At 34.8% G+C, this 25,684-nt stretch overlaps 1 protein-coding gene across 3 annotated transcripts in view; it reads left to right on the plus strand.

Moving 5' to 3' along the window:
• The window catches only part of LOC112466298 (acetylcholine receptor subunit alpha-like), an 84,555-nt gene that overhangs the window by 17,415 nt on the left and 41,456 nt on the right, over nt 1-25,684 (plus strand). For all 3 annotated transcript variants that reach the window (XM_025034329.1, XM_025034330.1, XM_025034328.1), the window contains one exon: nt 9,141-9,199. The gene's annotated coding sequence lies outside the window, so the exon portion shown is untranslated. The remainder of the gene's footprint in view (nt 1-9,140; nt 9,200-25,684) is intronic.

Consider the following 25,684-nt stretch of genomic DNA (forward strand, 5'->3'; position numbering starts at 1 on the left):
AATTCCAGTCCGAATACACAGTTGTAAAACTACGAATTTTTACGATGATATAGCTAAAATTTATATGTGTAAGCAAGTACATAATATAGCATTCGTGTATAAACAAATAAACTAAAACATCACGGCTGACTGAACGATGCATTCTATTTTTTATACTTCTGGTTCTTTCGTTATTTTGCAAAAATATTAGCGCAACTCGGTTTTTTTTTAGATACTTTTATTTTGTCTCGATTTATATTTGATATCTCATGTTAACGATGTTAACGCGTCTAAAAATTAGTGATTAAATAGAAACGGTTTCTATGATACTTGTTCTTTTCTTTTGGCATTAACAAAATCAAATCATTTAGAGAAAAATCTTGCTTGACGTACTTATCGTCGAGCGTACAAGTATTACATATTATACATACATATAGGCTCGTGTTCAACGTCGTTCCTTGAGGATTTCATTTGCGCGAAAGGTTGGCCATAAAGCGCTTCACCTTGGTCTCAGAATTAGTAAGAGCGTTTTCAGGAAAGTGTGCTGTAAACGTATTGCCCGAGTGAAATGATTAAAACTTTCATCGCTGACTCTCTTATCAGCGTTGCTCCGTACGTATTTTAATAAGGCAGCATACGCGATTTAAATGCGAAATCGCATACCGTTGACTAGAGTGGGCGAAAACTTTTTCTTCGGATTTCGAAAATTACGGATTTAGTATTCGTTTTAAATTAATTTTGATTTTCCATTTTATACAGCCATTGTAATCAAGATCCTGAGATTCGCGTAATTAAATCCATCCACATAAAGATTTTTCACTGTTGGATACGATCCGATCTTTTGCCGTGAATTTTGCCGTTATTTATTTTTATATTTTTTATTTAATTATTTTCTTCGCTTTAAAAGAGGCCAAAGGGCTTCGAGCAAAGTGTTGTTTTACGCTCTTATTAGCTTGTCGAATAAAACGATGCTCCTTTAATGTCGCTCGAGGTATATTGTTAATTGCTTCACTCTACGGTTTCTCCGCTTTGAATAAATTTTTCCTTCCGGCGAAAAACTGTTTTCGTCCGAGCCAACGTACTTCTTTCCCTCTTTCTTCTATTTTCTTTTTGGCGTAAATAGTCAGGGCGTGTACACAATATTATCCGACGAACTTCCAAAGAATGTCATGCAATTTCAGGAACACAAAGGCCGGTGAGAAAATATCATTGAAGTTCCTGTTTTTCCGTATGCCCCGTACTTATGGGGCATCGAGAAAATTTTATCGAGCGAGGCAAAAAGATATTCGTTTAGAACATAATAGGTTGAAATGTTGACTCGACATTTTGCAGCTTTTATATCTTTATTTCGTATCGTGGGGATTTGATTTCCTTTCGATGACTTTTGAATTTTCCGACAGGACAGACCATCGTGTGTGTTCTTTATGCCCCTTAACTAGTAGAAAAGTCGAGTTCGTGCTCGGCAAGCAGACACCAGCGCGGGCGACTGATAAGAACATCGAATGTACAGTTGAACTTCCTCGATAAAAACCAATAGCCCAAGCAAGAATTTTCATATGTTGCTTATCGACGCAACCTTCGAAAGTGACAATGGCCCCCCTGACGAAGAGCAAAATGTCGTCGCTAGGGGCGACAGCCTGCTCTGTTATCCGATAATAATACTCATCAAAGAGCTTCTCGGCTCCATCGAAAGTCGATCAGTACCCATGAAAAATTCGCACTGGCCTGATTCGCGAGTTTCAGATATCGAGTTTCTTAAATGATCATCAGAGGAGTGCAAATTATACTGAAACTTTATAAATATTCGTAAACATCTATAAATTTGACTTTTAACGTATATGTGCATGAAGTCAATAACGTATTAAAATAATTAAGCCCGCGGCGCTTGTAATATGCGCTTGCGAAATTGCAGAAGAAACCATTAGTGATCACCGTTTTAAAAATGTTTCATTTCGCATAAAATGTGATATGATTGTCGGACTCACATAATTTTGTTTTTAAATTACTTTTTGTCACGTACAATCGCTTGTAAACGATAAACAGCGACATAAACGCAGGCCAGTAGATTGCAATAACTCCGTCGTGTAATGGCGGAGTAACAATCTTCGCAATTGAATTACGTTGACGGGAATTAAGCGAGCGCAAAGTAAAGTACAATTAACAAACACGCCCTACCTACAACCGCATAATACGCCGCTGTTAAAACACTTCGTAAACGATGCGTCCTGTTTTCCAGTGCAAAATGCGAGGTACGGTTACATGCGCATAATGATTTTCTTTATGGAATGTAGATTTAAAAGCATAAAATTTTAAGCAAAACAATTGTTGATGCGAAGAGTCACATTAGTGGATAAATATAGAGTAAATACTTATTGTAAAAAAACATCTTTTATTATTTTTTCTTATACTAAAATGTCATATAATAAGAATCTAAACGGAATATAGTATATCAAAACGTAAAACTTTTATTTCTGTTGAACTAACTAATAAATAATTCATGAATGACCATTCAAATAATTTAACCAAATTCTTGTTAAATAACGATTAATCTCAAATTGTCCATTTTTGATAGTATCTCTGGAATCTCCATTAATCCTCGGGTCACCTCGATTACCCAAAACGAAAGAAGTACATTAAAATTACTGCAGTAACGAGCTTCATTTTTTTTTAACACTGGGATATAAAAATCACCCTAGGTGATTATTCCCGAGTTAAGCAAGTTTACACCTATTGTAAAATTAAGTGTTATTTATATGTTAATTTATTCTATTTTCGATTTTGTTACTCGAAGCGGGAAAATACGTTCAAAATTTTGGATTAATCTTCTTTTTTTTTACAAAAATTTAATTGAACATTATCTCATTTTATAACTATTCTAATCTTCGGTATTAAATATCTTGTTAACATCAAGCTCCAAGTTAAAATTGTGTTAAAGTAGATCCCATTTGAATTGAAGTGAAAAATTAGCTTTGCTCTCTATTCATATTCCCCAAGTTTAATCTACGAAGAATTATCCATCTTTAGTCGGTTATAACTTAGAAAGTATCGGCGCTTTGATATCTTTACTGAAGAAAGATTGACTTTAAATTACTCAAAAAGTTTACCTTTGAAGTATCCTTACAGTATCTTACAGTACGATGCACATCTTGCATATTTAATAATGTCATTTTCAGTATAAAATATCATCTAGTACCCGTTAGTAATCCTGACAGTGCATTATGTAAATGTGGCATGATAAAATAGAATACCAGTGACCTGTAAGGGAATTCAGTACGTGATTGTGAGATAAGCGCCTCTTTTGTTATACACGTTCCGATACGTTTAGAATTTGAATGGTGTGTGGAAGCTGGTCAAGTATCTTGTATCTTCGGGTGCATTAGCGAGCTGCCTGAAAGGTCGCAATAAATTATGTGATAACCGGCCGCACTCTTCCTTTCGTGCGCGCCCACTTGCCCTTCTCTCCTTTTCTGCCTGCCCGTCTCCTTCCATTTTCCACGTTCCCGTTTCACATCGCTGCTATGTTCCGTTTTCGTTATACGACGGCATAGTTTAAAGGGCGAATTTCCGTTTTGTTATTATTTGAACAGGTCTAAACGGGGGAAATCGATAAATTCCCCCGTTTGGCATCTTCCCGCGCCGCGCCGGAGTCTCGTAGCATTAACCGGAGATTAACATTACCGCTATTTACACGGATAACTCTCTAACGCGGAGAATGAACGGTAAACTGGAGATGACGACGTCGGGTCGGTGAGAAGTTCACTGAAGAAATTTATCATAATATACCGGAGCAATTTGAAACTTCCAGAGAATTTTATGGCTTACAAGATAATAACGTTAATTTTATTTTTATCGCTTGGAAAGAATATAAAAAATTCAAATATTAATTTAGATTAACGTTACGAAACGTTGATAAGAAATTAAGTAACTGACAAATTTTGATAATATCTGTGCTATAAATAAGCGATTGGCTTGACGTTATGTTGAGATATCGTTTTATCTTTCAAATCTATTTGAAAGAAAGAGTGTCCTAGTTTTATCAAAGTGGTCGGAGGACAGTTTGAGAGAGTGTGCGTAAATGCGGCAAGCACAGGATTATACACGTTTTGCCGCGACAAGACGATAACGACGCTTAATTGCATAAAGCAATATAGAAGGATAATAAAAGTGTCTTTAGAAGGAGAGGGAGAGGAAGAGAGGAGTACTTGTCGTTGGACGCTTTCTCTAACCGCTTGCCACTCAACGCAATTTTCTTGTCAGCAAATTCCCCCTTACCTCTCGTTAAATGAGAGCAGCGTCTCCAACAGCTCGAAGTTTTCCTCGGTTATTTAGATGCCAATTACAATAATCGGCGAATATTTCCTTTCCCAAGGCGCTGCCAGATGTCGCAATTCTCATCATCAATATCCGAGATGGAACTCGCCCCTTTGAATTTACACCGCCTCTGTAAAAATTGTCCGATAACCCTGTAAGATTTTCTCTTTATTTTTTTACTATGATTTATTTTTTAAATACGTATTTTTTTTAGCGAATAGAATATGCGTTGTATACATCGAGTAAAATTGTATACATCCATATAAATTGATGCGGAATTTAATCAAAAATATAACGTAACGAATTATTGGAATAATTTTTTTTCGTGCAGTTGTAAAATCAATGATGAAAACTAAAATTGCTTAGTACACGTTGTATTTAAAATACCATGTACCTAAATGCCGGATTAACAATTTTTATTTTAGTTATTTTGAAAAAAAAATTGCCGTCTAATTGCCAAGTCAGGTAATACATGCGGTATTTCTGGTGTCGCTTTCCGAAGAGAATACTCTACAGATTTCGACGAAAATTTCAGTTTGTACAATTCAGTTCCGGTCGATGCGGAGCCTGAAGTTTTCAGGGAGCTCTCAGTACTCAGATGTTTGAAGGACTCAAGAGAGGAGAAACCAGGACTCGAAGCTTTCGAAGAAAAGTACGGTAGACGTTCTTTTGTCCTTCTCATGTCAAGTTTCGTTTACCGTTTATCTGTCGCAACTGTTTTAGCAAAGCGACCGCTATAAAGACGAAAGCAAGGTTTTAGGCGAGAGAACAATTTTCTTACTCGAAACTTTGCCTTGAAAAATTTAATACTGCGTTTTACAGATCAGTATGAATACAAAGAAATATCAGTCATGACATTGCAAATCCAAGTGCAGTTATTTGTACACGGATAAATGTGTAAAAATGACACATTTGATTGAATCACTTTTTACACACTTCTTGCGTGATGTTAAATTAAACGTCATTTAACATCTTTAGTCGTATTAAATTAAAAGTTAATATGTTCAATTGTATTAAATGATTTGATTTAAATTATTTAAAACGGCAAGAAATATGTAAGAAGTACTTCAGCTAAAGATAACACATTTGGGTTCGCAATGGATGAACGAAAGAAATATTAGCCGTAGATAAAATCTTGCAAATTTATGAAATTTACGAGACAACGAAAACGAACGGTCTGGATGTTTTTATTTGTTAATAATTCTCTCATCGTATTATTATATTATCTTATTATCATTTTATTACTATACTATCTCATTTAATGACAAATTGCGTTATCCCATGATTATGTATACAAAAATAAGTACAGATGCAACGGGGTTGCGCGTATATTCTCTACCACGGAGAATTTAATATTAATAATTCTGGAGCTTCTATTTTCACCGTAACATCCGACACAAAGGACCGTAATAATTCCATTATTACGGTTGTCCAAATCAAATAACATAGAGCATGGTCGACTGTAAAATTGCGACATTAGGATAGCGATTGGACCGTTCTCATTACCTATCGATCTCTCCATTATTAACGGGACTCTAAAAGTGTATCAATGATGAATACGCGGACGAAATTTGTCGCGCACGTCGATATAATTTGAAATTTATTAGTGCCCAACGAGGAGCAGTCGGCGGAGGATATTTAATATTTATTAGATCGCGGCTGCGAACTCCATTCTCGCGACTCCTTTATAAATCGACCAGGTCAAAGGAACACCGGAGATTCTTTACGGTTCGTTTTAGCTCTTCAATAACGGGCCGTGGCGGGATACGTGACGAGAGATTTTCCAGTGAGTTTTATGTCAGTGACCATCGGTTCCACGGCGGCACGTGGACATATCCGTAAACCTATTCGAATCGTTCTATATCACTTATATCAGTCATCGTGACAGCGACACGATTTAATGACATTTAACCTCTCCGACATATCGTTCAGCACAGAGAAAATATTGCAGGATAAATTGGATAAAAAATATATTTACAACATTTTGTTGTGAAGCAAGAGTATAACAATATTATATTTACTACTAGGAAAATTAACAATCTTTATACATATATAATATATTTTTACTATTATGTTAAATAATTGAAATTACTTTATGTTATAAAAAGTTATATTATAATCTGTGCTATGAAAACTGACAATTTTATTATTTCAAAAAAGTTATTGTACTGATATTGCGATTTTTACTAGAAACATAGTGATATATACAATTTGTATATAGTCAACTGTCCTCAGGTTATAAAATTTCTTCGATGAAATTTATTTGTTTTAAATTGTTATAGATAATCGAAAAATTACAATCATATATTCTTTTATAAAATATAGAACATACAACATCTTTGAATAAAAATATTGTAATTTCCATTATAATATCAGTATTCCAGGGTAAAAGACGTTATATGTACATTGTATAATCTTTACCACAATATTTTCTCCGTATGCTGACATATATATATAGTGCAAGAGTGCGTTGTAAAAGGTTTGTTATTGCAGCTTACTTTTTAATCGTTTTTTATAGTTGACGATATATTCTCCTCTTTTCTTTGTTATACGGAATTTCTCTTTTTCATAAAACAGTATGGAATTTTTTTCTCTTTAGAAAGTTGACATAATGCTGCTTGAAAGCTTAAGATAAACACCCTATACTTATCTCTTATTCTTTGTACACTTTACCCTTATATCTCGTCTTGGCGTATCTGCGTACAAATCTGCGCATCTGTGAGAAACGCTCATGCTTGTTGCTCCATCGTAGAACATATTTTTTGGTAATGACATAAGGGCGAATGAAAAATATCGATTTTACGTGTTTACTTGGCTTATATGCTGAATACATTACCTGAGCATAAAATATTAATTTATATGAATGCAATAATGAAAAATTAACATTATGAAATTACAGCTAACATTCGACGTAGGTAACACTCGTTACATAAAATATTGAGTCACATCATTAGATATTTAGTGAGAGTTCTAATCGTGTAATAAGACTGTCGACGAGAAAGAGAAGTGAATAGAGGGAATATCTAATCAATTAAATCTCATAGACATTCCGTATTCTCTCTATTCAGATCTCTTTCTCGTCGACACACAATTTATCGCGCGATTAGAACTCTCACTAAATGCCTGATGCGACTCAATATTTTATGTAACAAGTGTCATGTCGAATGTTAACTGCAATTTCGTAATGTTAATTTTTCATTACTGCATTCATATAAATTTATATTTTGATTTAATTAAGCGTTTAACGTTAATATTCGAAAACCTTTTCCACCTTTTTACTAGAAAAATTTTCTTCGACCTAATCGGAATTTAAAAAAATAATATAAAGCATGAAGCATGTAATATATATCTTAAAAATCTTCATATTGTGATATCTCTCTAGATATTATGCATATACATAGATACGTATAATTTCCTCTATGTAATTTCCATAGAAACAACCTCTTGTAATACAACTTTTTCCATTTATTTTTTAACTTATGCGCGAAAATTCAGCTCGTGTTCATGAAAATACTTCATTAACATTAAAATTAAAATTTTATATAATAATTTATTGTTGTGAAATCTTGAAAAATAGAAACTTCGCAAAACTAATACATATTATAGTCCTTTACACGATTCGAACCAACTTTTACTGTTGGTAACGTTTAACAACGCAAAAAATGTGAAGAACGCATTGAGGTAACGAGTAACGAGCGGCGAAGGAAAAGTTTAATAACCGCTCTTAGGTGACAACGCGGGCGCAGCAAGAATAATTGACGCAAAACCGCTTCAGCAATGGTCTTAGCGGCCGTCGTGTTATGATTTATGCTTCATCGAGAACACGCTGGCCACTGTGTTGCTCGTGCAGTATTACTGTCGTAGTTTTACCGGCCATTAGTCCCATGTATGATGCATCCCTTTACGGTCTACCACTTTATTAACACTTTGGCCATCGCATCAAAGGTGTATGTGAATGTATTTGTATTTTCTCGAGAGTTCCACTAAACTTGTATATTATATAGGAGACAATCTCAGTTTACATTTATTTCGCATTTGTACTTATCACATACGTATACATTATTAATGTAAATTGAGGAAGTTTTCTCAACTTGAAGGAGCAAAAAGTATACAACTTGTGCGAGAATAAAAAAATCAAAAAAGTTTTTATAGCTATAAGAATTTAGTGCTCGTATTAAATTTAAACGACACTTTAAAATTTATTTTTTGCGTTTTCTGTAACTATAAGTTGCAACAAAAAATTGAATTTTTTATAATTCACTGGTATGGGAGATTCTGGTGTTTGTGATATCATGAGTTTTACATACGAGTTTGTTTTAATAAGTATTTTTTATGTTTATTATAATTGTATTTAAAAAAATGTTTAAAGTGTTATAAAAATTAAATGCTACAAAAACGCATTTATTTCTCACGTGTCAGATTTACAACGTCTAAGTTTTTACCAATGTCTAAAAATACTAGATAAAAAGATTTTTATTACGTATTTATTATCATCCTTGTCATTATTCTTTTTGTAAATATTCAAGCATGAAATGCTTTAAGAAGCAAAAACAAATTTTACAGAATTTTATAGTCCAATATCCAGTCGATGATTCCGAAAAGTCACATGATAAACATGATAAAAATAATTACTTAAATTCATTATTTATTCATGTGTCATGTTTAGAATGATAAGAAAAACGAAATATTAAAATCGTGAGAAGCATATCTTTGAAAATATCAAATTGTTCCGCTAATTTCTTCTATAATAATAAAATGTATTAGAAATATAACAAAAAAGTATTTTATGTAAAACAATGTGTGGGAGTATAAAAATAAAAGAATAATATATATACGATTTTTTTTTACAGGGAACCGTCCAATAGAGACTCTCTTCTCGCCCAGACGCCCTTAAAGGCAGCTGTCTAAGGTAAGTCTCTACGACACTTAATTCTTCTTTACACTGCTTAACTCATAAACCCGATTCCTCAATAACAACGAGAGCAGCAAGCTTTTACAGCCCTTGTTTGTGCAAGCAAGAAATTCTCTGCTTTTACATGCAAATCTTCTCAAGAAATTTATTAAGCTGAATGCTAATAAAATGTTTCTCTGCAAAATGAATAAAAAATGAATACACTATTCCGTTGAATTAAAATAATAAATAATAACGGTAATAATAAAATGAGTGACGCTAAGAAACGACAAAATAGAAATTATTTTTATACGTCAAGATAGAATTCACGACTTGCTTGAGGAGATCGCTAAATCCGGAGATCACGCGAATTAAATTAATTACAGTACGCAGCGAAGATAACGATATGCTAATTCGTACGTAAAGACGACGAGTTTCATGGCGTAAAGCCCCGTAATTGCGAGCGCGACGACAATACGTCGCGTAGTAACGAGCCGAGTTACACAGCAATAACCGGCGCCAACAGCGCCAATTAATTTATTATAACAATTCTACCTTTCAGTTAGTAAACAATACCGGCGACGGGAGGAATTATACGCCGCGAGACTGCTGTGTCATGTCTCGACGTGTGCGTTTGTATCCATGTCTGCCTGTTTTCGTGTGAGTGCGGCGCGTAATAAGTCCGAAGTGCCGTAATTAATTCGTCATTGATTGAAATGTAAAATTCCAGCAAAACTAAAATCCTCCGTAAATTCCCAACTTGTTTCAACGCTCAATGATTAATCAGCTCTTTGGGATTTGTTTTTGAAATTGCTTTTTTAGAGAATTTTTTAAGTGTATAAAATGTCCCATCAGACATCGATAGAGGGAGAAAGAGAGATATTTTATTTGTGAATTTTGTACTATATTTAATATAGAAATTTTCTTAATAGAAGGGGAAAGAGATGATTAATAATTCTAAAGTTATAGCGACTAAAACTGAAGAACTTAAATCAAATTCAAACAGATGGTAAAATACCTCTTTGTTTAATTTAGAAATTGAGGATTGGAAACTCGGGACAAATGATGAGAGAAATTCTCAAGAAGACACTTTTGGAAAACAAAATTCGATTTCAAATCAAAGAATGTATAAATAAATAATATATTAGACCTGGAACATTTTATGTTCCGAAGGAGAGATGCGAGCGATTGTGAGTAATATGCTTGAGCCTTGTCTCTCATCGTAACCGATCGCGTTTCTTCGACATTCCAAGGAGCGTTAAACCAGAAACTGCGAGGGCGGAGTACGCGCCCGCTTGGAGAACTTCATGTCTAATGGCTCGTAAAATTGAATGTCGTGCACGTCGGGCAGGAATAATAATTGATAATAACTACGAAGTAACGAAGAAATAATGCGTCAGTCACTTGCCAGTTGTTATAGCTTGTCCTTCGCTGAGAATTCTCGCGAATCTAGTAAGATTGAAGACATCAATACTAAAATATTTTAGAATCGAATAAAACGTTCGCCTAAATATTTCAGTAATTTTCTATTATTTGTTATTAAAATCACTGGCAACAAAGAATACGTTATTCCTATTAGTTTAATCGCACATGATAGATTTTACTAATATTAAAACAAAACTATATTATTGATACAAACATATTGTATTATATACTTTTAATATGAGGACTAATCAGTTGTCATTATGGTACGTACACGTACCACTACGTACGTAATCGTACACACTACGATTTGTAGTAGATAAATATATTAGTTTCACTCATTTTCACATAAATTTTCAGCTAATTATTTCAAATTTTTGCATTTTTATAGAATAAAGATACGCTATAAAATAAAATATTAAAGAAAATATTTCATTTACATAGTTCTAATTTTGAGTTAACTAGATTCGAAAATCGTAAAACTATAAAGATTGCATTGATATCAAAATTATAAACGATTAAAGTTAAATATTAACATCGAGAAAAGTTTCTCTGCGCGCTCAAAATAATTATGCTTAACGCAAACTAATTAATTTTCAGTCCATATTATAGTTATTATAGATATACAGATATTAACTTTTTTATTACTTAACTGGGGTTTTGTTTTTTAACTTGATTACATGTAGATATTATGTAAATTATATCAATTATGATAAATTGATGATTTCATCTTTAATTGGGATTTCAGTTTTTATACATTGTTAATACATTTTGATTAGGTATTATAAATGTACAACAATACAAATGAATATTTCTACTATAAAAGGATGTTTAATATTATACATATATCATTCTATTCTCGAATTAATATTAAATTTGACTTTAATAAAATTCGCACAAATATAAATCCTTAACGCTTATTAAACTGTCAAAATATACAATTCCCGTAATGACAGTTGTTTGTGGTACGAAGTAACACGTGTACGTTGGTACGAACTTATGACCAGCGTACTATGATTTCCTTCCATCTTCAAAAACAAATCAAGTTTTCAATCACGGATAAAATTACTCACATAGCAGGTAATTTTGTTTTATTCAAGATATTAAAATGCACAACATGACAGCTGTTTGCTGTATAAAGTAAACAAAACAAGAAAACTAATCAGCATTGGAGAAGCGCAAAAAGAGAAATTTCAATTTTATACGCGTCTCTTTTAAGAATTAACTATTAAAAGTTGATTCAAGCAGAGATTATGAATATAAAATAATCTAAAAGAAGTATTAACTATATATAAATATATTTTTTGAAATCTCTTCGAGATTACTTTTTGATAAATCTGTTTGAAATTTCGAGTTTCCGAGAAGAATGCGATGCACTTTGTTAAGTTGGTAAATTGGAAAATAAAGTGGTATATTATGTACAAAACATACTCTTATAGCTACCGCGTTTCTTGGCATTTTGTTAAATCCACATGTAAATTTAAAGCACATATTTAACCACATGAACTGATTTATCCGACCTTACTGAACGACACTACGACGTAAAAACGATTTTTATATAGTTATTTTATCGCGCGTATACGAGCAAGTTGGCGCGTTTCCCGACTGCGATGCGCTAACTGCGTCTGGAGTGCAATGAACGCGAGTTCGCGACGTGGTAGTCGAATAGCAGAAGGGTTAAAGAGGCCGCGGGGGGGGGGCGGGTGAGATGTACACTGCTGCAAAAGCAACGACCGGGGCTGACCTGAATCTACGGACGGTGCGACGAAAAGAGAACGACAAAAGCTGCGATCTGCGGCACGAGGACAAGAGTGAAAATACGTAAAATAAGGCCGCGAGACCATATTCATATATACCACACACATATACATATATATTTACACTTACACACATATATTTATGTATATATGTGTATGTGTACATACGCGTGCGAATGTGTGTATATATACATACGTTCTCGTCCCTTTAGATCGTAACGTATGATCCAATCGCATCGGAGATCGGAGAAATTATACAGTTGCGGTTTGCGCCATTTAATGTTTAAGGACTGTAATGCCCGATCTACAATAGCTGTAGTAAGCTGTAGTAAGCCTCAAGCCGTAAGAAATTGACCAATTACAGGCGAATGTGAAGAGAATAATCGACTGTGATTGGTCAATTTCTTACATCTTGAGGCTTACTACAGCTATTGTAGATCGGACATAAGGCGTCGCGGTAAAAAGGAACGATTCCACTTGCGATTATAGGGGCGTGAAACCATTCGCATCGCGGTGAGATGATATGAATTTACTTTTAAATCTGCGGAAGAACACCGTCTGCCATAATTGAAAACAGAAACTTCGTAACATATAATTTCCGTAGGAAATAGATCCGTCTTAAATCTGTATTTTTAAAAAATGGAGAAAGCACGATCTGCATTTTCTGTGAAGATTACGCATTGCTAAGCTCCCCGTGATTTCCATATTTTTTAAATATGGATTTGAGACGGTTTGGAAATAAGAGTTCCTCAATTTTCTTACGAATAAACTCACGGCAGTGAGGAGACGACTAAAACGACGTCGAATAAAAGTGGGTAAACGCATGTATTATAAATTCTCCACAAATTCCGTGTAGAAAACACAACGCGCGCAGTTTGTTTTTAATTTAAGCGCAGGACAAGTCCCGAAGGTGAAACGTGAAATGAGAGAAATCGCGTTTAAAGTTTCATATCTCCACTGCAGATAATTATTAATGTTTAACGTCGCCTCGCTGCACTCTTCTTATCTTTCTATGGCGCAAATTACATCGCGCCATAGAGGTAACATCATCCCGTAGATACCTGCACGTAGGAAGACACATGTGGGAAGATCAAGGGGTGGAAAGGGAAAGAGAGGAAAAGAAAAGGAAGAGAAAGTATCGAAATTCGTCGGCGTAATCGAGATCGACGTTGTCGATGGTAAAGGTTGAAGGGTATCGTAAATTTGTCCGCGATGCGAAGGAGTATACCTGCGAGCGTTAGTTACGTCACTATACTGTGTAGCACGTCGGAGAAGCTCCGAAGATCCGAAGACATCCGCCACTGCGGGGACTTTGGGGTCGGGGCAAATTAGTTCCGTTCGAATTTCGTGTCGTAATCCCTGGGCACGCGAGAAACGTCAGAAAGAACGACGTTCGTATACGGTATCTCGTATACTTCCGCTTCTCCCCCGAGGATTTTCGCGAACGTGAGAGCTTTGCATGCCGCTCGATCTAACGCTTGTACGTGTTCCTCATCTTTAAACAAAATATTGCGCGCGCACGCACGATCTGGATCAAAGCATAGAAGCATGTTACACTCTTAGATTTTTTTTTTATTAAAAGAAACTACGTTATTGAGCGAGATGTAGACATACAATAGTTAATAATAAAAAAAAAAGTTCCGAAATATTTCAGAAACATGCTATTCTTCGCAACATTTTCTCTGATTCTTTTCATAATGGGCACAGCCCTTAGGGTACCGTCTCCATCTCTCATGGCTAAATAAATAATATATAAGTAATATCCTTTTCTAAAAAGGAGATGTGAAGTTTATTGTTGCCGCTTTTACGCGATGCCGATTGGTTTTCTTGCTGCGCTTACTTCATTTGCAGCTGTCATTGTATATTTTGACAGTTGTGTATAATAGGGTTAATAGTGAAATGTTAAAGATAAATAGCGCGCGCGTAGCGCGCGTCTGTAGTGTCTAGTATATGTAAAAAACAGAATTATATTATTTACACTCGAGGATTGTAACTTATGCATTCATCTTTTTATTGTTGACGTCATTTTTTTATTTCACTGCCGAGCTTATTTATAAGAAAATTGGAAGGTTTATTTTTAAACTATCTTAAATCTATATTTAGAAAATACTTAGAAAGCGTGAAAGTTTACAAGTTTATAGAAAATAGACCTTTGTTATAGATTATGTTTTCTTTTTTGTTTTACAAATATATAAGGAAAGTCGGGTTTGTTTTTGGAAGTTTTCACTCTGGTAATATGCATTTCCATAATAAAAAACGATTAGAACAAATTTTAAGGCAAAAAACTTCGGGGGCGTTTTTTTATTAACATCCATCGTATCGCAGAATCGAACTTTCCTCATCGAGAATGGAGCGCGTAAAGATCGGCCGAACTTTCTCGTTCAGATGTGCTTACAAAGAGCTCTGGCCTGGTTGCGTCCGTTATAGATAATGATTCAAACAAGAAAATAACGAGCTAATTCTGGACAGTCTTTTCTTCTTTTATCCTAATAATATAATATCACATTCGATGCTTGAAATCTATTTATTAGAGTTCTTCGAATTATACAAACGCGGTTTGTAGAATATCTTTTATTATTAAACGATTTAGATGGATAATATTTCAAATGTGACTATTTTTTACCAGTTAATCATTTATATTCCCGATAGATTATAAAGATCTTGCTTTTTCTCATATATTCGTCTTTCTATAAGAATTTTATCTATTTTATTAAAACTGCAGCATTAATATTAAACAATGACTAAAATAAAATATATAACTTTTTGTCTTCAGTGCATAATATAGTTACATTCAGTATATCACCTATCGATATTATCGATATTATAAGAATTTCTATTCTATTCTAATATCTGGTGTCCAGTAATATCCAATTATTTGATTTTGATGATTTTATAATTTACGATTTTTACGGTGTTGCAATTTCGCATGAATCAATGTACATTTATTGCTAAAATTGTTAGCGAAATTATTTCGATATTAAGTCTTTTTGAAAGATTTATTATACAAATACATCCAGTACGTATTCCAATAAACAACGCTATTACCGTGATATACTAAATGTATGCTTTATAATTTCTCGATTGCCCCGATTTCTCGAACTTCGTATCGCTTGTCATGCTTCAACCACACTTGCCGCTGTGAAGACGATGAGGATCTCGTATCGCTTCGTTAAGCGCGCGAGTTAAAGCGACGATCCGGTGCATGGTTGGCTGACTGTGTCTCTCCTATCCGCGGAATCGAACCGTTTAGGACAACATTTCGTCGAGAATTTCCACCGGTGAAGCCGCGTAATAGCTTTCGGTAGTTTGAATGCCTACAGAGGTAATTTGTTTCGGAGAGTGAGCTGGATGAGGCAATGGGGTGAGCGAGGGCGGAGGGCGGAGGGCAGAGGGCGGAGGGCGTTCGTTTAGCCATTCGTTCCTGGATGAATTTTATTGAAACTTTATGAACGAAAGAAGAGCTGTGTTCCAGATTCGGCACGACAGAAAGGAAATTGGAAACAGAAACAGGATCATCGCGGGAGCGATAACTCGTGAATCGTGCTTTTCAGGCAAATCGATTGTCTCTGTATATGATGGTAATATAGTGGTGACCGCTCGAGATAATTGAAGAAAATGTGGTGAAGACAATATCTCTCTCTCTCTCTCTCTCTCTCTCTCTCTCTCTCTCTCTTTCTTTCTCATATAGTACGCGGAGATTAGTACTGATATTGAAACCTTAATGAAATCTCTTGTACGAGCAGTATATCGTTAAAAAAAATGTTCGAAAGCATTTTATCGTCAGCTCTTTTTATCCATATATTCTTTCTGATAAATTTTGACATTGTTTTTAGAAACAGTGATTTTACTCAATGCTGCTCACACAGTTTTGAACAATTAACTTTGAATATTTGTAACTGACGCTTAAAGAGAAAGAATAGATTTCGGTCAAAGTCAAATTTGCTTAGAATTAAATCTTCTAATTAAATTTCAGAAAATATCTCCAAAAGTCTTTCGAGTTCTTGCGCGATTCATGTTCTTCAATGTTTGTAATATTTTTCCCTGTTTAGGAGAACGATATTTAATTAACTTGTTATAATCATTGGCGATGGTGGCATCGCATGTTTGTTTATTCGTTTATCATGAGGAAAGAGAAAGAAAGAAAGAGAGAGAAATAGCGAAAATGAAAAAGAAAAGAAAAGAACGATAAGGAGCCATATTTTTCGGCTCGTTGTGCCATTCGTCACGACTAAAGAGACGATTGATATGCTGAACGAGTTGTCCTCGACGACGTAGATGGATGGCGTCTAGATATTCCATGGATCGCAGGTGCGATTCATATATCCAGAACTCCTCCTTTACTATCGACCTCTTTTCTGTTCGCATTATTCATCCTCTTATTGCGCTGAATTTAGGGAGCTAAATAACGGAGAAGAAAAATAATTATAAAGTTTATTAACTAAAGACGTCGATTTTTATCGCCCGGCTTCAGTATGTCTAAAATATCATTCTATTTAAGGAAGTAATCGGCGTATAATTTATTTGAAAAACAAATTGAAGTAAGATTCTAAGATCTGCAATTGAAAGATAAAAAAAAATCAGGCAATGAGTTAACACGCAGTTGAAGAAAGCAAACAACAAATTTTTCCAATCGTGAATCTGTCGATTTATCCGACGATCATACAGTTTTATTAACGATAAACAAATGATGAATAAACGAGTGAACGAATATTTCGGTTTGACGATCGTGGCGCATAGAGATGCGCTGGGCTAGTGAGTCTAAGACTCCGAAATCAAATCCGGCCAAGAATCGTCGGTTTTTATTCGATCGCCACCCTTCTCAGTGATACAAAGTCAAAATAAACAGAATGAGAATTTTATCTGATCTTTATGTATTTTCGACTGATTATATTTACTTATATCTATAGAAGAGTCCCAATTTTGAACCGAACTGTTTGTTCGTTTATCAATAATAAAGCTATTTGTTAAATGAATCGATTAATTCACGATTGACCGTTTGTTGTTTACGTCCTGTCAATTACCTTTTGTCTCTCATTGTCTAATCTGCTTGAGTTTAATAATTTCCGCAAATCTATGTGTATACTTTGATCATATTTCTTGAGCCATAATATTAAATCATATCTCTTTCGTGCCATATTATAAGAGATATTCGAGAGTGAAATAAAAATCTATGTTACTCCGAAACCCCCAATGATTTACAGCTACCTAAACATTAAAAGTCTCGTCTCTCGTAAAACTTGTATTTGATACGATCTGATTTTTAAGCCTTCGATCATGTATCTCAATTTCCAGAGGTTCGTTGTTAGATATCTCAAATTCCCAGCTAGCTAACGATACATAAACTTCGTAGAATTGATCGTAAACTTCTAGTTGCCAAGATTTTTTCGCTTTTTTGATGTCGCGGCCGCGAGACCGAGGCGGGAGAGAGGAAAGAGATAACTCACGCCGTGAGTTTTCACGATATGGATAGCGAAGTTTCCCTTCCATTTCGCTGCTCCGCGCCATCCCCCGCGCCGCACTGTCTCATCCTCGCCATCCTGCGAATCACCGGCGTATTCTCGGTCCTATACGTTGGGCTTTATGAAAATCCCGTTGAAGTTTAGTCGGGCGAAATGGCGCTGCAAAAGTTTCGCGAATGCGGCGGCTGGCAGCGTCGTACGCTTTGTCTACTCGGCCGGCTTGTTCCCCGTTATTTCCCTAACGGAGAAAAAAATCTTTCGACGGAACGGAGAGAAGGAACGATGGAAGGGGGGAACACTTTTCACTTTTCCCGGGAAATCTCGAAGGCTGTCCCCGTTGAAACAGCATAGCCGCGAAGTACCGTTCAATGAATTATGCATACAAATCACAATTGGTTTTTCACGAATAACAGTCACCGTGTACTTGGACTGGAGTTCCGAAACATCCCATCTTATTAATTCCAGATTCTTCGATCGCTTTGGAATTGTAAACTGGAGAACGTTTCGAGGATAACCATCGCTTGCTGCAATTTTTTTACTAATTCAAATAATTTTAATATCAATATTTTAATATTTATATTTTTTATTCTCTCTTTCTCTCTCTCTGTGCTGTGTGTGTGTTGTCAATAAGAGAACTCAAATTAAAAAGCCAGCTGAAACTAAGCAAGTAATATTTCGTTATTTGATTAAGTTCCACAAATATTTTAATTTTTTTAAATTTTGATGAGCTATCTGACTCTGATAGAAGAACTTTCAAAAAACTTTTGCACATCTTGAGAGTAATTAATCTCCGTATCGAGAACATTTACTCATCATAATGGGGTCTCGAGAGTTTTTGAACGAGCCAGAAGTACGACCAAAGTTTCGACATTCAGCAAAACTTCATCACGATTGATAAATGAAAGGAACTTTCCTTATAGTTGAAGTATAATTAGAAAAATGCCGAATTAACCACGCTTGTTATCGTTCCTCTAAAACTCGCTTTTTATTTGAAAATGTATATCTTAATATATCTGTGGTTGTATATATATGTGTATATACACATGTACATACATAAATATATATACACTATCTAATAATGTAATTACTTATTGTTAGAAGTGTAACAGAATTAATTTCTTATTATTAATTCTCTTATTTCTTTTATTAATTAATAATAAGAAATTAATTCTGCTACACTTCTATAAGTAACTATATTTTTAGATAGAAGTTTTAAGGTGTACATTTTAGTGATAAATGAGAAATTACACACTTGAGCAACGGAAACCGATGACGTATAATGACGTCTATCTTGCGGTCTACCTTCCCACGTTTCCAAGTTTCGAACATCTGCGATTTTCTTCGTCGAGTAATACGAGCTAGGCAGAATTTGCGCCGGTACACGGCAGATCTAACAACGATTCGGAGTTGAGATCTTGTAAATGAGCCTTGTTCACAAATTTACCTCCCGAGGTGTAGGTATTTCACCGACAAGACTAAAACTATATTACCATTAGGCAACCACCTTCGAGATTTGTCTTTTCGTAAAATTGCTGTCCCCTTTATCGCGACAAGCGCGAAGGCACGGAATTATCGGAGCAAGTCGATGATAACCGACGATAACGAGCGACCTGACTCCCTAATGATCCATGTATCACTCCAACTATCTAGCGCAGCGGCCGAAAGTTCATCTTGTTATCGCGCTACGAGGGTAAATCTGTACGTTCTGATGACCGCCATCTAGCCAGCAAGGATAGGACAAGATAAAGTAACTCCGGTCGTAGCTGCCAACGGTACGTGACACTCTTAGGCCAGAATCATAGGCCCCTGGCTTTGTGGTGCTCGCACGTTTTCACCAGAGATTTTATTAACTCTTCTCGAGATTTAAAACGAGAAAAACGAGCATGCTTTCACCGTAACGAAATAATAATGATGATAGAATTGATTTAATCATCAGACCTTTTCTGTGAAGAGTATATCAGTCAAAAAATCCAAAGATTTGAAACAATAGCAATATTATTTTACAAAATTTATAATCTATTAATTACTCGTAAGTTTAATATAATTATTTAATAGATGGTTTTGATAAAAGATATTACTTTAAGATAAATAAGTTACAATTTTAATGTTTACTTTTTGCTTCTTTAGCTCCGATAGTTTTATTGTCAAAGATTTTTCGTACACTGAGAAAAAAATTGTTAATCCCAAGAAATAGTTAGTCCGATACGTTCAACTAAACATTTTAGTTAGTTAACTAAACATTAGTTGTTTCAACAATTTATTTAGTTTCTTTAATCAAGAATTAATTTAACTAATGTTTAGTTAACTAACTAAAATGTTTAGTTGAACGTATCGGACTAAATATTTCTTGGCATTAACAAAATTTTTTTCTTAATGTAATTTCCATACCTACTTTGCAATAATTCAAAAAATAATTCAATAAAATAATTCAAAAAAATGCAAAATTTCCGGCCTGTAAATCCGCTATTCTTTAAATACCACAGTGCCTCATACGCTTTTACAATTCACGATAATTCCCGGGTGGTTACTCATCGGTGCGCCTACTCTACATTCCACTTTTACGATATTACGTTACGCCGCTTGGAGATGGAAGCAAGTCATTACGTTCCATCATGTTCCATTTAACAATATGACTTACCGGGCGATACTAGGAAAAGTGACCGTCGCTCGTTCCCCAGCAGAGCCAGCAAAGAGCGGGAAGATGGTATATACGTGACATCGAATCCCGTAGGATCGAGCGGGAAAAGTCGTTCTATTGACCCGTGGGAAAAATCCATCGGAATAGAAGGACACGGCCGGCGAGGACTAAAACTCAATTTGTCAGCGTGTCGTAGCTTTCGGGATCTCCCTCCCAAGAATACCGTCTTAGCCTTTTAGGGCTTCGCGTCTCACCTCTAACCTCTTGCTTGTCATGTAGCAAAAGTCTCTTTTCCTTTCTCCTTCCAAATTACGTTTTGCTCCGATCCCCCCAAAAAATATTTTATAGTAAAAACTGAAACAGCTAAAGTCAATTACATATAATAACATTACGGACGAGCTTAAGAAAGTTTTCTTCCTCGAAAAGGGCAATCGCAAGCACTTAGGAAAATTTATTTACCGTTGAATTATTTGGAAGCTATATAAAAATCATTTTAATCTGTAGAAAATATTTTTTCGTATTTTTTATTAAATTGCTGTGAGGTAAATGAATTTTCTCTTATAAGCTTTTCCAACGTTCGACTATTTCTTTAAGAAAAGAAACATGTAGTTTAATTATTTTTTTAAAGTTTTTAGGTTTGCTGAATACAAAAATGATATTGTAACGTAACGTAAGAATTCGAGGTAGAAGTTCCAATATGGCGGATGCAAAGAATAAAATATTTTCAATTTCTGAAAGTTTATATTAAATTTGTATTGAGAAACTTTCTGATGAAAGTTTGCACGTTGCATTGATCTGTTTGTATTGCTTGTGTATTCTCAGGATCGCAGAGTACAGATATAATTTATACAACCAAGTTTTGAAAATATAACAAAACGTTGATAAGAATTACATAGTAAGTTATCAGTTTTCGCTTTAATTTAATACCGCGTTAATTTATCCGCGAGTATTAATCAATAGCCGCTCTTCTATACCTTTTATCATTGAGATTCAAGAAATTTAAGAGTTTTATTATATCTTATACATAGCATAAATATCATCAGAAACTTATATTATTATAATTATATTTGAGTAAGCGTTATGCGAAGATAACGCGCTCGTGTCAAGAATTTCATGATTAATCCGAGAAATTTTGAATCTTTTTGTAAGTAATTTTTTGAATATTTTATAATAATGTTTATCACAATACTTTTTACAAGTTAAACTTGTAAATCACCCCATTTAACTGTAGTGACTCAATATTTATGAGATATGCTTTTTTAAACCTATCGGGACATATATGTCCTACTGGATGTAAAAGGGTTGATATACTATATATACTATATAAGATTGAAGTAACCAGATACAAATAGCAATATATCCGCAAACTCGAGAAAATTTATTTTCTTCTAAGTCCGAGATCGTGTTGAGAATTTTTCTGTGAGAATATACTTTATCGAACCCCGTCGTTGTTGATCTGCATTTATTAGATCTTTAATTAAATCCGCGCAATCGTCTGACATAAAATGAAAACGATAAACGAGAGGAAAACGTGAGATCGATGAAGCGAGGGCGCGCTAGGTCGCAAAGCGAAGATTCACCTGTGACGAAAGAATTGGGTTACTCGAGGAGCTAAAAAATTCGTAGAGGGTGAAAAAATTGCGATGGATAAAAGTGCCGCCGCGCGTAGGTGAGCGTCGTAACGCCGGCAAGAGAAGGTGGAAAGTCATTATCGCGACAAAGAAGATCGGGGCAATCGAGCTTGCTTCAAGAAGCCTATCAGTAAGCTTCAGCCGCGACTAAAGAAGCTTCCGACGATTTGAGTGTGGTACCTAAGGGGAAAGGACGGTATCCGCCCGACTCGAAAAATTTGTGAAAAAAATGTTTTAAAAGGCACCGATCTTTTTTGACACAGAGAGTGAAAGAGAGAGAAAGAGAGGGGGGAGAAAAAGAGGGAGAGAGAAAGAATTGGCAATCCTTGTGCGGTAATATATAAATAAACCAAGGTCCAATTTTAAAACGCGAGTAACACGAGAAATTTACTCGCCGCTCTTGTGTAATTTTTTTTTTCTAAAACATCCTACAATGCGATGAAGCCAGGGACCGTATTCTCGAGCCTGCCCTAATAATTTTCGTATGCGACTTTCTATTCGAAAAGCATTGAATTTCGCATGCGAGTTTCATGAAAACGATTCGAGAATAGGGCCCCAGATTCGCGAGGCAGATAAAACACCACAAACGATATCCGCATGCAACAGAAAAATTCCGACGAAAGTGTTGTGAATAAAGAGCAGGATCGCTGAGAGTTAAGCGGGCTTTCGAGCAACACGCTTCGAGGTGAGATTCTCGCGAAAGAAGAAAATTATGGTCTCAAGGGATCGGAAGAAACGGGGACAGAATTTTACAACTCCTATTTGTTTTCACTTTCTTTTAACACTCCCATCTTTCGGCTTTTCCGACTTCGCGCACAAAGAATTGAAGCTTTCGGCTTGAAACACGGCCTTTTACTTTCAATGGTTTTATTTTTCGTTTTACCAATCTCCTTTCTATTGTGAGGTTTGCGTGCGCGCTTCACAGTCGTCTCTATTTTGCACAGATAATTAGTTTTCTCGTTTGTTTGCTGCATCTCTTTTTATCGGCCCCGGCCATTATTCTCTTTGTCGGTTCAGTCTTTTGACTAGATCAAACGTGCGGAAGCTCAAAATGAAGTTTGTCAAACGATCGGGAGTTGATAGGCATTTGGTTCCATTCTAAAATGTTAGGCTTTTCATTTTCACTGCGACTTGACAGGAATACGATAAAAGGGATATTTCTCACCGAAGAGAAATGTATCTACGTAGATGATAATTAATATATATATATATGTATATATTACATTTGACTAATTGTAATGTAACTTATTTTTACATTATTCTTAGATTGAAAATAAAATAGATTTTAAAAAATAAAAACGACTATATAGTTAGCAAAAGACAAAGAGCTAATAAATAAGAAAATATATTTTACATATCATGAATAAAAATATATATATATTATGTATAAAAAATCATGCACATTTACATTAAATTTATTGTTGATATTTATTGACGATATTTAATTCCATTTGTATCTCAATTACGTCTTCATTTTCGTGTTTCTGCTTTAAGATCTCAGTCGCGTAAAAAGCTAGTCAAAGAAACGAAAATAATCTGGCATTTAAAAACGGTCCTACAAAGACATCAGATAAAAAGCAACCGTTCAGAATTTTCCAATATTTGGATACGTGACCTGCGGCGAAACCGCGAACGTAAAATTCAACTGCGCTTGATGCCGTGTTATCGACGTTACACATGCAACGATCCGACAACTATCCGCACGACAGGTATTCGTTTTCACAAGCATTAAGGGATCCTCCCGTGGGCTCTCGAACTTCCCGTCCGCGGATGAGAGACACGTGAACTTTCGCCATCGTCTCTAGTCTCTGCCCCGATTTCCGGTTCCCTACATATGATAAGCGTCGAACATGTCGCGTGTTCCGGACACGTGACACACGTGACGCACGCGACGCCGACTCCTAATGAGTTTCGATTAACCGGCTGGCACGCGAACACATGTATTGCGTTAGTCTTATGTTAACGGGATTTTGGATATACTGTTGAATGCAATTCCCTCACATTAGAGAAAAGTTGGAAGTTTAAAGCGACCAAAGTTGTGATAAATGCAATTCATAAGTATAAGATTACATTATCTCATTACTGAATTTATGAAAATTCGCGAATCAATGTTATATATATATATTCATATACTTTCAATTGCTTAACATGTAATTATTGTATTAATTTTAGTTAATTATCCAAAAATCGAACTAAAAAATATATATGCAGTGATATATTGCAATTTTTTGATATTACGTAATCGATATTTTATTCATATTTCGTGTACATTTCAATTGATTTGGTAATATATTCTCCGATTTGAAATATATATATACATATATATATACATACTATTTCTCGGAGAAAATTATTTTGAATAAATATTATAAAGCAAGAAAAATATTGAAACGCGTGAAACACTGAAAGAGGAAAAGAATCAATATTACTGTTATCAATATTTGACGTGTATAAACTTGTTATTATATATGAATACGTTTTATTTACGTTAAAATACACATTAGTGCACTCCAGTTACTGAGCAATAATAATAGTGATGGGGTATTTAGCATGCGAAAACATGCTTTGTAATTTAGCAACCACACATAAAAGCAGTTGCCGTATAACTTTTCTGGATAAACAGATTTTTTCATATAAACTTCTTCTTTCAATATGCATCCAAAACACCACGGTTTGTTCTGTTGAGAAAACTGAATAGTGTTGGTGGCGATAATAATAAAAAATTGTAGTGTTCTATATTATTGTTACTTAATGTTTTAAAAATAGAATAACTAATTATTTTAATATTGCATTACGAAATAAATAAAAAGCATCGAGTCATCAGTAAGTGAAAAAATTTAGTCATCAGCAGCATCAGATTTCCTGACAGCCGTAGATTGCGATACCTCTACGGGAGCAGGGTGGAGTCTAATCAGTGATCATCTCCAGAAATTCATCATCTGCTGTATCGATCAGTGATATCCTTACTGATGACTGATTTGAGTGTCTCGCCAGTCCTCTTATATAGCATTCTGGATGATTTTTTCTTACGAGTAAACTAAGTTTCTTTGCGACATCTAGTGGTGAATGGAGCAGCTACATTGCTGGCTCGGTCCACACATATACATGTCGTCCACTGACGCGCTTGTGTAAGTGCCGCACGTGTTCGAGATTGAGACACGAGTAGATAGTAGATATTTTGCAAGACTCGATTCTCGCTCGCATAAATATTTCATGAGTTCTTCTGATGTGCTGACTATGCTGATGTGCTGAATCATTGCATTTTTAGTGAAATATTTTAAGAAGGAAGGGACCAAAAGAAAAAAATAATTTTCTTACGTAACGATATCTTCTAACAAATTGTAGTATCGAAAAGCTAACGTGCAAAAATAAAACGTGCAGAAAAATATTTTTAAAAAGTGCGCATATATGTTATTAATTCTTCTATTTTCAAAGTTTCGAAAACAAAAGCCTTGAAAAAACGTTATTCTATATTTTCGACTATTCTATATTTGCGCACGAAAGAATTCATCTTTTTTTTCTATCGTATAATATGATTTTCGACACATTTTATCTATCCTTTCGTCTTTTTTCTCTACATTTCTAGGCTTATTACA

This window comes from Temnothorax curvispinosus, unplaced genomic scaffold (assembly GCF_003070985.1).
Source record: "Temnothorax curvispinosus isolate PA1 unplaced genomic scaffold, ASM307098v1 QBEX01016033.1, whole genome shotgun sequence".
NCBI classification, from domain to species: domain Eukaryota; kingdom Metazoa; phylum Arthropoda; class Insecta; order Hymenoptera; family Formicidae; genus Temnothorax; species Temnothorax curvispinosus.